Genomic DNA, 11,894 nt, shown 5'->3' with positions numbered 1-11,894 from the left:
GTGGACACCAAAACCTCTGAATGCACAGGCCTAGTTGATAATAATGATTAACTATAGAAATAAAGATGCTATTATGATCCAACTTCTTCTAACTGTATTGGAATCTAATTATAACCAAAATATTTTAGTTCCTAATTCATGTTGTTTAATTATTTATGCAAATGTATGCTAATGAGCACAATCTGTATGTTTGTTTTGTAATAGAAAATGTGACAACCCTACTTGCAGGTCTTGCTGGGGGTTTTCTCATTGAAAGTAAGATGGTGAGTTTGTTTTACAGTATGCAATGAGCTAATTTTAGAGATAGAAACAGACATAAGAGAAACTAGAAGCAAATACAAGATAAAGTACGCTAAAAACAGCACTGTTTGATTTGTATTTGCTTTAAAAAAAATTGCTATCAGTACTGTGTGAGATTCTGCACTGCAGATAGTGTCATTACTTTATTTGGTGAGCATAGGACTGCCATATTTCACTTATGAAAAAATACATCTGTCAGGAACTGTTTTTTTAAAAAAACGTTTTGTATAAGAACCCTGACATATGTATTTTTCATATGTGTCCTCCTTTAAAGGTACATGAAACACAACATGTTTCTTTCATGATTCAGATAGAAAAAAACAATTTTTAAAAAGTTTCTAATTTACTTTTATGATCAAATTTGCTTAATTCTCTTGTTTGTTCTTTGTTTAAGACGAGATATCTAGATAGGCACAAGTCTGTAGCTCTACAGGACAGGAAATAGTGCTGCCATCTAGTGCTCTTGAAAAGTATAACATTGTTGCAAAACTGCTGCCATATATATTTCTTCCGGCACGTGCACACTCCAGAACTTACCCTGCTGCTTTTCAACAAAGGATAACAAGAAAACAAAGAAAATTTGATAATAGAAGTAAATTAGAAAGTTGTTTAAATTGTATATTCTATCTCACTGGTTTTCAAAGCAACATGTTCAGGATGACCTAGCATTAGAGTAGGTAAAATAACCATGTTACTAATCAGTAGGGATGGGCGAATGTTTCTAAAAATTCGAAATTTAAAACAAATTTTTATACATTCGTTCGTTCGAAGCGAATTTCGAATGTTTATATAACATTCTAACATTCTATTTTCGAATTTTCGTTTTCAAATTTTTCAATAAAATTCGAAAATATTTGTTCGAATAATAGAATGTTTAGCTATGTATTCAATTTCTAAATGTAATATTCAAATTCGAATGTGACATTCAAATTCAAAATAGTATTTCTAGTTTATAACTGTGTTTAATAAATGTGATAGTCGATTCGACTGTGATATTCAATTTGAATTTGATATTCGAAATAGTATTTCTAGTCTAATACTGTGTTTTATTAATGTAACATTCAAATGTGATATTCAATTTGAATGTGACATTCGAATTCGAAATAGTGTTTCTAGTCTTCAATTGTGTTTTATAAATGTAATATTCAAATTCGAAAGTGACATTCTAATTCGAATGTGACATTCGAAAACTGTAAATAACATTCGAAAATCAAATTTTTAAGAATATTCGTTCTTATCAACATTCTATTATGTAAATCAAATTTCTACAATAACATTCGTTCTAACATTCCAATTCGAAAATAAACACATTCGCCCATCCCTACTAATCAGATGATTATTACACCTGTGCTCTAGTTCAGATATCCTCAAAATCTTCCCTGTTAGGGAGGCCTGAGAACAGGTTTGAAAACCAGTGATCTAGCTGAATCATGAAAGAAAACATTTGGGGTTTGTGTCCCTTTAAAGCCGCAATATGGCAGCCCTTGACCATGGGCAGCTCGCCTCTTGCCAGGGCGTCTGAGTTCAGATCCCTTTTTTAGAAAATTTAGAGTAGTCTTCCCCTGCGAGGATCAGTGTGGTATTTTTTTATTTATTTTTTTAATAATTTTTATTGAGGTTTTGCAAAAGTTAAAACACACATTGAGCTTAATGTGACAATAATAACAATATTTTGGTTGCACATTGCTTATTGACATGAAAAGGAAAACAATAAATATCAAATCATAAACGTCTAAAACCTCCATTTTACAATATACAAAGGTATGCGACTACTTGACTGACCATTCTTGGCCCTCTTGGTTAAGGAGAATGATTGATATATATATATATATATGGTAGTCGCTTCAGCGGCCACTTTTGGGCCTTATGACAACGGAAGATACAAAAATGTCTAAGCTGTAGGTTATATATTACATGTTATAGTATAGCGTACTTAGACTTTAGTAGATAAAGTAGCTTAGAAGCAGTAATTATCACTTTTATACCTAGATAACTTGAAGGGCAGAGAAATCAGGGACTGACAGACAATGTTCAGGACATATTTAGTACCATCTGGATAAAGCTGTCTACTATGTTGATAGGGGGGAACCTCCATTACTGACTTAATTATAATAGGCGTTGTGATATAATAACTCCAGAGGGTATAGTAATAGATATTGGCAAGTGTAGGTTGGCGATTTTATGGGATTAGGACTTTGATTTCGCTATAGTTCTTGCGAGGTAACACTGTGAAGTTTGTCTATGGGTTAACTCACATGACCATATCCTTTGTAAAAATAGAGCAAGTAACTAATGGGATAACTGTATTGCGTTTCACTTATCAGCCCACTATATTAACCCTAATCCAACCTAACTTGATTGTTATAGGGTCTGCAGCGTATGGATGTTTCAAAAAGGGGTGTTGTATAGTAAAATAAAGTATTGACAACCCTTAACACCATGAACTTAACATAAACAATAATATATATATATATATATATATATATATATATATATATATATATATATATATACTTATAAGGGCTTACCTGTAAAACATATAAACACATATTATATGCAATACTGCTATAACTAAGATATTTTAGTCATTCATGTAAATTCAACAGTTGGGGTATATAGACAGTTTCTAACCATTAGTGAGGTCTCAGGCTAAACGTCTTCCTGAATATAATAATCTATGAATAAACTTTTGTAGTGTAATTGGGATATCACTGAATAAGTACAATCAGATTGAGCTCGCATTCTATTGGCTGATCCGATCAGCCAATAGAATGCGAGTTCAATCTGATTGGCTGATTGGATCAGCCAATCGGATTGAACTTGAATCTGATTGGCTGATTCAATCAGCCAATCAGATTTTTCAAACTTAATTCCGATTGGCTGATAGAATCCTATCAGCCAATCGGAATTCGGCGGACGCCATCTTGGATGACGTCATTTAAAGGTACCTCATTCGTCGTTCAGTCGTCGGCCAGGATGGATGCTCCGCGGCGGCGGAGCGAAGAAAGAAGATTGAAGATGCCGCCGGAAGAATGAAGACTTTGCTGCCGCTTGGAGGAAGACGTCGCCGGAGGAAGAATTCTTCTTTGCCGCTTGGAGGAAGACATCGCCGGAGGAAGAATTCTTCTTTGCCGCTTGGAGGAAGACATCGCCCGCATCGGATCAGGAGTTCGGCCCGGTGTGGTGAAAACAAGGTAGGGAGATCTTCAGGGGGGTAGTGTTAGGCTTTTTTAAGGGGGGTTTGGGTGGTTTTAGAATAGGGGTATGTGGGTGGTGGGTTGTAATGGGGGGGGTATTGTATTTGTATGCAAAAGAGCTGAATTCTTTGGGGCATGCCCCACAAAAGGCCCTTTTAAGGGCTGGTAAGGTAAAGAGCTTTGAACTTTTTTTAATTTAGAATAGGGCAGGGAATTTTTTTTATTTTGGGGGTTTATTATTTTATTAGGGGGCTTAGAATAGGTGTAATTAGCTTAAAAATCTTGTAATCTTTTTTTTAATTTTTGTAATTTAGTGGGTTTTTTTTTGTAATTTAGTTTAGTTTATTTAATTGTATTTTTAGATAGATGTTTGTAGTTTATTTAATTTATTGATAGTGTAGGTGTATTTGTAACTTAGGTTAGGATTTATTTTACAGGTAATTGGGTAATTATTTTAACTAGGTAGATATTAAATAGTTAATAACTATTTAATAGCTATTATACCTAGTTAAAATAATTAACAATTTACCTGTAAAATAAATATTAACCCTAACATAGCTACAATGTAATTATTAATTATATTGTAGCTATCTTAGGGTTTATTTTATAGGTAAGTATTTAGATTTAAATAGGAATATTTTAGTTTATAAATGAATTAGATTAATTTAATATAAATTTAGTTAGGGGTGTTAGGGTTAGATAGAGTTAATATAGTTAATATAAATACTATAGTAACTATATTAACTATATTAACCCTAATAGAATTAGGGTTAATATAGTTAATATATATAATGTAATACCTATATTAACTATAATATACTTAGGGTTAATATAGATAATATAGCTGGCGGCGGGGTAGGTAGATTAAATTAGGGGTTAATCATTTTAATAGAGATGGCGGCGGTGTAAGGGGCTTACATTAGGGGTTAATAATATTAATATAGCTGGCGGCGGTATAGGGGGATTAGATTAGGGGTTAATAATTTTTATATAGGTGGCGGCGGTGTAAGGGGTCAGATTAGGGGATAGATAAGGTAGATGACAGCGGTGTAAGGGGTTCTAATTAGGGGATAGATAAGGTAGATGGCGGCGGTTTTAGGGGCTCACAGTAGGGGGTTAGTTTATGTAGATGGCGGCGGGGTCCGGGAGCGGTGGTTTAGGGGTTAATAACTTTATTAGGGATTTCGGGGGGGGGATCGCGGTTGACAGGTAGATAGACATTGCGCATGCGTTAGGTGTTAGGTTTATTTTAGAAGATCGCGGTTGACAGGGAGATAGACATTGCGCATGCGTTAGGTGTTAGGTTTATTTTAGCAGCCAGTTTAGGGAGTTACGGGGCTCCAATAGTCAGCGTAAGGCTTCTTACGGCTGCTTTTTGTGGCGAGGTGAAAATGGAGTAAGTTTTCTCCATTTTCACCACGTAAGTCCTTACGCTGCATATTGGATACCAAACTGCGCTGGTTTGGTATACCTGCCTATAGCCCAAAAAACTACGGGCGACGGCAGAAATATACGCGCGTAACTTCTAGGTTACGCCGTATATGTGATACCAAACCAGCGTAAATATTGGCGTCGCCGGCTTTTGCGGGAGACGATTTTTATCGGATGGACCCCCAGCTCTGTAGTTTCCAGGAAGGTGAGAGAGGAGGACCTTTTCTGTTCCTCTGTTACAGTTCCATCCCTCTGGCAGACATCACGTAGAAAGGTACACTCCTCGGTTTCTCCTGAAAGGGTCATCGTACCCTCTCTAGGACCAGGCATGGTGTTCACTTGAGAGATAGAGGGCTCTGCGTTGCAGGTCGTGCCTCCTAGGGTTCCAAGGACCTCTGTTGAATGTTCAACGGTAAGTAGGGTTCTTTCAGAAACCAGATTTACCGGATTGGTTGAGAGGGTAATCTAATTGCTTGCTATGCCGGGGGAAACAAAGCAGGAGCTGCCGATCAGTTCTCTCAAGCAGACGCCATCCGCATAGAATAACTCTGCACAGCTCCTTCTCTAAGCTCCGGAAGTGGGTTTGTATGATCTGGTTCATCTTAGTTTCCCATCTATCTAGCGCCTCCATTTGCTGCTCCTTAACTTGTCCACTGCCTCTGAGGCTGCGGACATCAATCCGCCCAATCCTATACGATTGGGTTAATTGACACCCCCTGCTAGTGGACGATTGGCCCTGAATCTGCAGGGGGTGGCATAGCACAAGCAGTTCACCAGCACTGCTTGTGCAATGCTAAATGCAGACAGCGTATGCTGTCGGGATTCAGCGATGTCTGGCGGACATGATCCGCTACATCGTATCATGTCCGCCAGACATTGATAAATCAGCCCCTTTGTCTTAGTTAAACTGTATACAACAATAATGAACTAACAAATATATGAACACAGATAAGTGAACAACATACAAATAATAAAATAAAGTCAAATTAAAATAGGTTATGATTTATCCATAAAATAATATATCATCATCTTCTTCTGGGAATAAGAAGGGTACTGACATTTCAAGAAAGTTATAGATATTCATAGCGTCAGAGGAGGCATTCTGAGATGTCAGTTAAAATATAAGGGTATAAGGGTTAGGTTAGTTATAGGTGTGAGAGGTAGGGAATGTTGGGATAGGACCAAGATAGGGATATGATGGAGGAATGACGAAATGATAAAGAGATGTGAGATGATGGAGAGATGATAACTGATGAATGATGAATAAATAAATCACTTGTTCTAGTCTGATTGGTGAAATTTACAGGTGGGGAGGTATAAGGAAGCCCAGGTGCATATTTATTTTATTTATGAATTGTATATTCATGTTTTGCAACTAGACACTACACTGTGAAACGTCTGGAAATGACATAAATGTTTTTAAAGAATTTGTTTGCAAACCTTGCAGGGTTTTGCAAATCGAGAGCAATACAGGGATATACCCCTTAAAAAATCACTTAAATATCTTTATATGGTTTTGTTGCAACCACTCAGAGGCATACAGGCCCATTTATCAAGCTCCGTACGGAGCTTGAAGGGCCTTGTTTCTGGCGAGTCTTCAGACTCGCCAGAAACACAAGTTATGAAGCAGCGGTCTAAAGACTGCTGCTTCATAACCCTGTACGCCTGCTCTGAGCAGGCAGACAGGAATCGCCGGAAATCAACCCGATCGAATACGATCGGGTTGGGATTGACACCCCCTGCTAGCGGCCGATTGGCCGCGAGTCAGCAGGGGGCATCGTTGCACCAGCAGCTCTTGTGAGCTGCTGGTGCAATGTTAAATGCGGAGAGCGTATTGCTCTCCGCATTTAGCGAGGTCTTGCGGACCTGATCTGCACTGTCGGATCAGGTCCGCAAGCCCTTTGATAAATGGGCCCCAAGGAGTGATTATGTGCACTGTGTAGCATGCAGCAAGGTCAGGCAACTTGCTTGTGTCTTGGACACTATATGGCAGTAGTGTTTGAAAAAATATCTGTAACAATGTTGTACATACTGTGCTGAAGACTTGGCTAGTTTTTTGTTTTGTTTTTTTTTTTAACAGTGCTTCACTGGATCATAATGATCACATCCATTTAATTATTTTCTAGGGATTCCAACATTTATTGCATTAGCTGCTATACCTATTTTATTCCATGGGGAGTCACTATAGATTAAAGGGACACCCAATTTTCATGCTTTAGAACATCCAATTTTAAACAAATTTTCAATTTTCTTCCATTATCAAATTAGCTTCATTCTCTTGGTAACCTTTGTTGGAGCAATGTACAACTGGAAATTAATCAAACACATTGGGTGAGCCAAGCAATTTTAATACTAAAAGTAAATTGGAACGTTGTTTAAGATGTTTGGGTTTCATGTCCCTTTAATGAGTTTTACCTTTTTATTAAATGAGAAGTCCCAATCAATCAATTGGAACAGCAAAGATAAATTCACAAAGTCCAACCCACAAGAAGCTAGTGTGAATATTTTTTGAGATGAGGCTATGAAATTTGCACGTATAAGAAAAGCACATCTGAAAAATTGTGGGTGTCATAACGTTAAGCGGTAAATATTACATGTTTAACATGTTGCAGATCTAGTGAGCCATTGACAAGAGACATACACTTGTGTAGCCACAATCAACAGATAGCTCCAAATGGTGTAGGAGGGTAATGTGCATATTCTTTGTCAAGAGAAGAAAGTACATTTTGAAAATAAATGTGAATTATTAAGGGCTAAATATCCATTTCAAGAAAACGATATTTGCGCTTCACTGTGTAATACTAGCGCACACTGATGTGAGCAGGTATTACAAGTTAACAGCAATGCGAATGTGAACTTACGTTCACATTGCTAGGGAGCATTGCATTCACAAGATCGCACTTCCATAGGCTCTGATGCCGTCAGACAGGGAATGAGAACTTCAGCCTAGCACAGCAAAGGGGGTAAGTCACGTTGCGATTGCAGGATTTGTAAATATATATGTATATGCTGATAAACATATATTTATGTGTTAATATGTGTGTGTGTATATATATATATATATATATACTAGTACTAAAGCCCGTGTACACGGGCCATTTTTTGCAGTACAGCAGTCCCACCCCTTGCTCTCTCCCCCCCCCTCTTTTGCTCTCTCTCCCCCCTCTCTTTTGCTCTCTCTCCCCCCTCTCTTTTGCGCTCTCTCTCCCCCCCTTTCTTTTGCTCTCTCTGCCCCCTCTTTGGCTCTCTCCCCCCCCTCTTTTGCTCTCTCTCCCCCCTCTTTGGCTCTCTCTCCCCCCTCTTTGGCTCTCTCTCCCCCCTCTTTGGCTCTCTCTCCTCTTTCCTCTTTTGCTCTCTCCTCTTTTGGTCGCTTTCCTCTTTTGCTCTCTCTCTTCCCCCTCTTTGGCTCTCTCTCCCCCCCTTTGGCTCTCTCCCCCCCCCCCCTCTTTGGCTTTCTCTCCCCCCTCTTTGGCTCTCTCTCCCCCCTCTTTGGCTCTCTCTCCTCTTTCCTCTTTTGCTCTCTCCTCTTTGGGTCGCTTTCCTCTTTTGCTCTCTCTCTTCCCCCTCTTTGGCTCTCTCTCCCCCCCTTTGGCTCTCTCCCCCCTCTATTTGACTCTCTCCCCCCCTCTATTTGGCTCTCTCCCCTCCTCTATTTGGCTCTCTCCCCCCCTCTTTGGCCCTTCTCCTCCCTGGCTCTGTCTTTCAAACCCTTTGCCTCTCTGGCCATGCCCCCACCACGGCACCCCGGCCGGCCACGCCCCATCGCGACGACACCCACCCGGCCACGCCCGTCGTCGCACCCGGTCACACCCCCCTCGCCGCAACCGGCCACGCCCCCTCATCGCGCCCGGTCACGCCCCCGTCACAATGCTCCCGTCGACCACGCCCCCTGACACTCCGCTTCAGCCTTGCTCTGTGCTGAGTGCTGAGTGTCAGGATCCAAACGGCCAGGTATGTTTGTTACGTGCAGTCTCTACTGTGCATGACTGCATCTGACAAACATACCTGGCCAATTATTATATAGGATTGTGGGTAAAGTAAGAAATTGGGTAATCCTAGCATTTCCTCGGTAAACCTGACATTACCCAAGTGGCTGTGGATAAATCCCGATGTAACATGATAAATCTTCTAAGAGTGTATCGACTCACAGCATCAGACATATATACATATATATACATATATAAAATCTAATGTATAATGTCTATTTAATCTCTGGTTTCCCTTAGTTTCTGAATCAGCATACATTCTCTTGATTTCTGAAGAAGCAGAAGAGATAACTGGGAACGAGGGGGAGTATAATCCCATTATTCAAAGTCAAAATCAAATTGGTTGCTAAAATGGACCATGGGTAATTTGTACAGAAGCAATGTTGAGTTATTGGTGATAGGTTGATAATGAGGAGTCAAAAACTTATATTAACTCTTGCATGTCTAAATAGCCAATGGGGCTGTAAGGGACATTAGATTAAGACAGTTTCTTAACCAATTACAGTAGCTAGAATTTCACTGGTTACCTGATTGGTCAATCTCTAAGCCAATCCAAATGGGAGAGTTTACCCACAGAAATCTACCTATTTACTGGTGCCCAATAATTTAAGGAACATTAAACTCAAAATTTAATTAATCAAACAGTGTTTAATTATACATAAAAAGCTTTGCAATGCAATTACATAATTTATTTTGCCTGATTTTCCTGTAATTTAATTCAGCCATCTACCTGCATTCTCATAATCTCAATATTATCCATACCAAGAGTTTACCACCAATGGCAATATTCTTCAACAATATAACTATCTAATCATCTTGCCAAATAAGGCTAGGGTCTAAGGTGTACCTCTTCGATACCAGGGAGGGCATCTAGGGAGTTGCAACTCCAGCTGCAATGTCACTGGCTACAGGGTACCAGCATGCTTTGCATTAGAATGTCCCATTGAAATTCCTTTCCTCCTATACAGCTCTTAAAGGGACATTAAACACTAAAAAATTCTAGGTAGAATAATGCATTGAAAGAAAAGATTTCATGTAGATGTATTTTTTTAAAGTTTCATTAGTTGTTTAAATATTGACAAAATAAGTGTAAAGTTGTAGTGTCTATAAATCAATGGGAGCTGCCATATTGTAACTCTACAGTGGCCGATTAGAGACAGTTATAAATAGGTCACTAAAGTGTGCAGCCAATGGCTGTGTGGAATATAACAGTGTGCTGCACTTCCAAGACTTATCATTTTACCATCTCAATCATTATCATCTCAAAGTGTTCAATGTCCCTTTAAGAAGAAAAAAAAGCACTTTAATAAAAATAAATATTTAAATTTAAATATTTCTCGCATCACAGGAATTTTTCAGTAACTTGTGTCACATGACACTCAAGAGCACAGTAAGTAATATAGCCTGCACACATATTTGCATAATTGTGTCAAGTAAATTCCTGTAAGCATTAATTAAAGGTCTCCAATATAATTAACTTGTCCACAAATACATCTTCCCTATAATTATGTCTTATGCTTTCACAGGAGCTGCCTAGCCCACAATACTGTTATCTCAGAAAAAAATATTTTTAAGGCAAAGAAAAAACCTTGTAATTACAACACTTTACTGCAGTCCTGCAACAGTTTACCATGTTAGCATAATCAAAATGTTATTAGAATAGTTTAACACCTTGTATTTTATTGTATTATAATCTTTAAGTGTTAACTGTTTCTTTAGTAGGTAGGGGCATAATGTCTTCATTAGCAACTCTGAATATTTTGTTGCACATTCTAAAGACATTACCAGCCTTTATTGCCTTTAAAAAAAACAATAAACAGGACAATAAATAGGACCAGTCAACACAGTAGATTTGCATAATCAACAAATGCAAGATAACAAGACAATGCAATAGCACTTAGTCTGAACTTCAAATGAGTAGTACATTTTTTTCTGACAATTTTAAAAGTTATGTCTTTTTCCACTCCCCCTGTACCATGTGACAGCCATCAGCCAATCACAAATGCATACACGTACCATGTGACAGCCATCAGCCATTAACAAATGCATACACGTACCATGTGACAGCCATCAGCCATTCACAAATGCATATACGCTTATTCTTGCACATGCTCAGTAGGAGCTGGTGACTCAAAAAGTTTAAATATAAAAAGACTGTGCACATTTTGTTAATGGAAGCAAATTGGAAAGTTATTTAAAATGGCTGCTCTATCTGAATAATGAAAGGTTAATTTTGATTGAGTGTCCCTTTAAACAAATGTTTTATCTGCTATTGGAATAAATGATGTTAAAGGGATAGAAAACCTAAACATTTTCTTTAGTGATTCAGACCGAGCAACCATTCGTAAAAAAAATTGACCAATTTACTTCTGTTATCAAATTTTCTTTGTTCCCATGGTATTCTTTGTTGAAGACATACCTAGGTTGGTGATTGGAGCACTATGTGGCAGGAAATAGTGCTGCCATTGCAAATGGATAACATTCATGCACAACTGCTGCCATATATTACTCCAGACAAGTGCACACTCCTCAGCGTACGTTCCTGCTTTTCAACAAAAGATACCAAAGGAACAAATACAATAACAAATACAATTTGATAATAGAAGTAAATTAAAATGTTGTTTAAAATTGAATGCTCTATCTGAATCATGAAAGACAAATTTTGGGTTTCATATCCCTTTAATACTCCTTGTGGTCATTCACACAATTCCTTTAATACAGATGACGACTGTGTTGTTGGCCGGGTGAGAGGACCTGCATTTGAAGCCAGGTGGTGATGTGTTTGGCTGCTCTCTTTTATTACCTGTTTTTTTTATGTGTCCCAAATTGTCCTCAACAGAAGAGAAAGATAAGAGCAAAACCTAGGTTCCAATATGGTGGTACCCAATACTTTAAAGAAACTAAAGTACAGATAGCCCTCCGTTTACGCCGGGGTTAGGTTCCAGAAGGAATGGTTGTAAATCAAAGCCGTTGTAAATTG

Source organism: Bombina bombina, chromosome 7 (genome assembly GCF_027579735.1).
Source record: "Bombina bombina isolate aBomBom1 chromosome 7, aBomBom1.pri, whole genome shotgun sequence".
NCBI classification, from domain to species: Eukaryota; Metazoa; Chordata; class Amphibia; order Anura; family Bombinatoridae; genus Bombina; species Bombina bombina.
Note: the sequence above shows the minus strand (reverse complement) of the source record.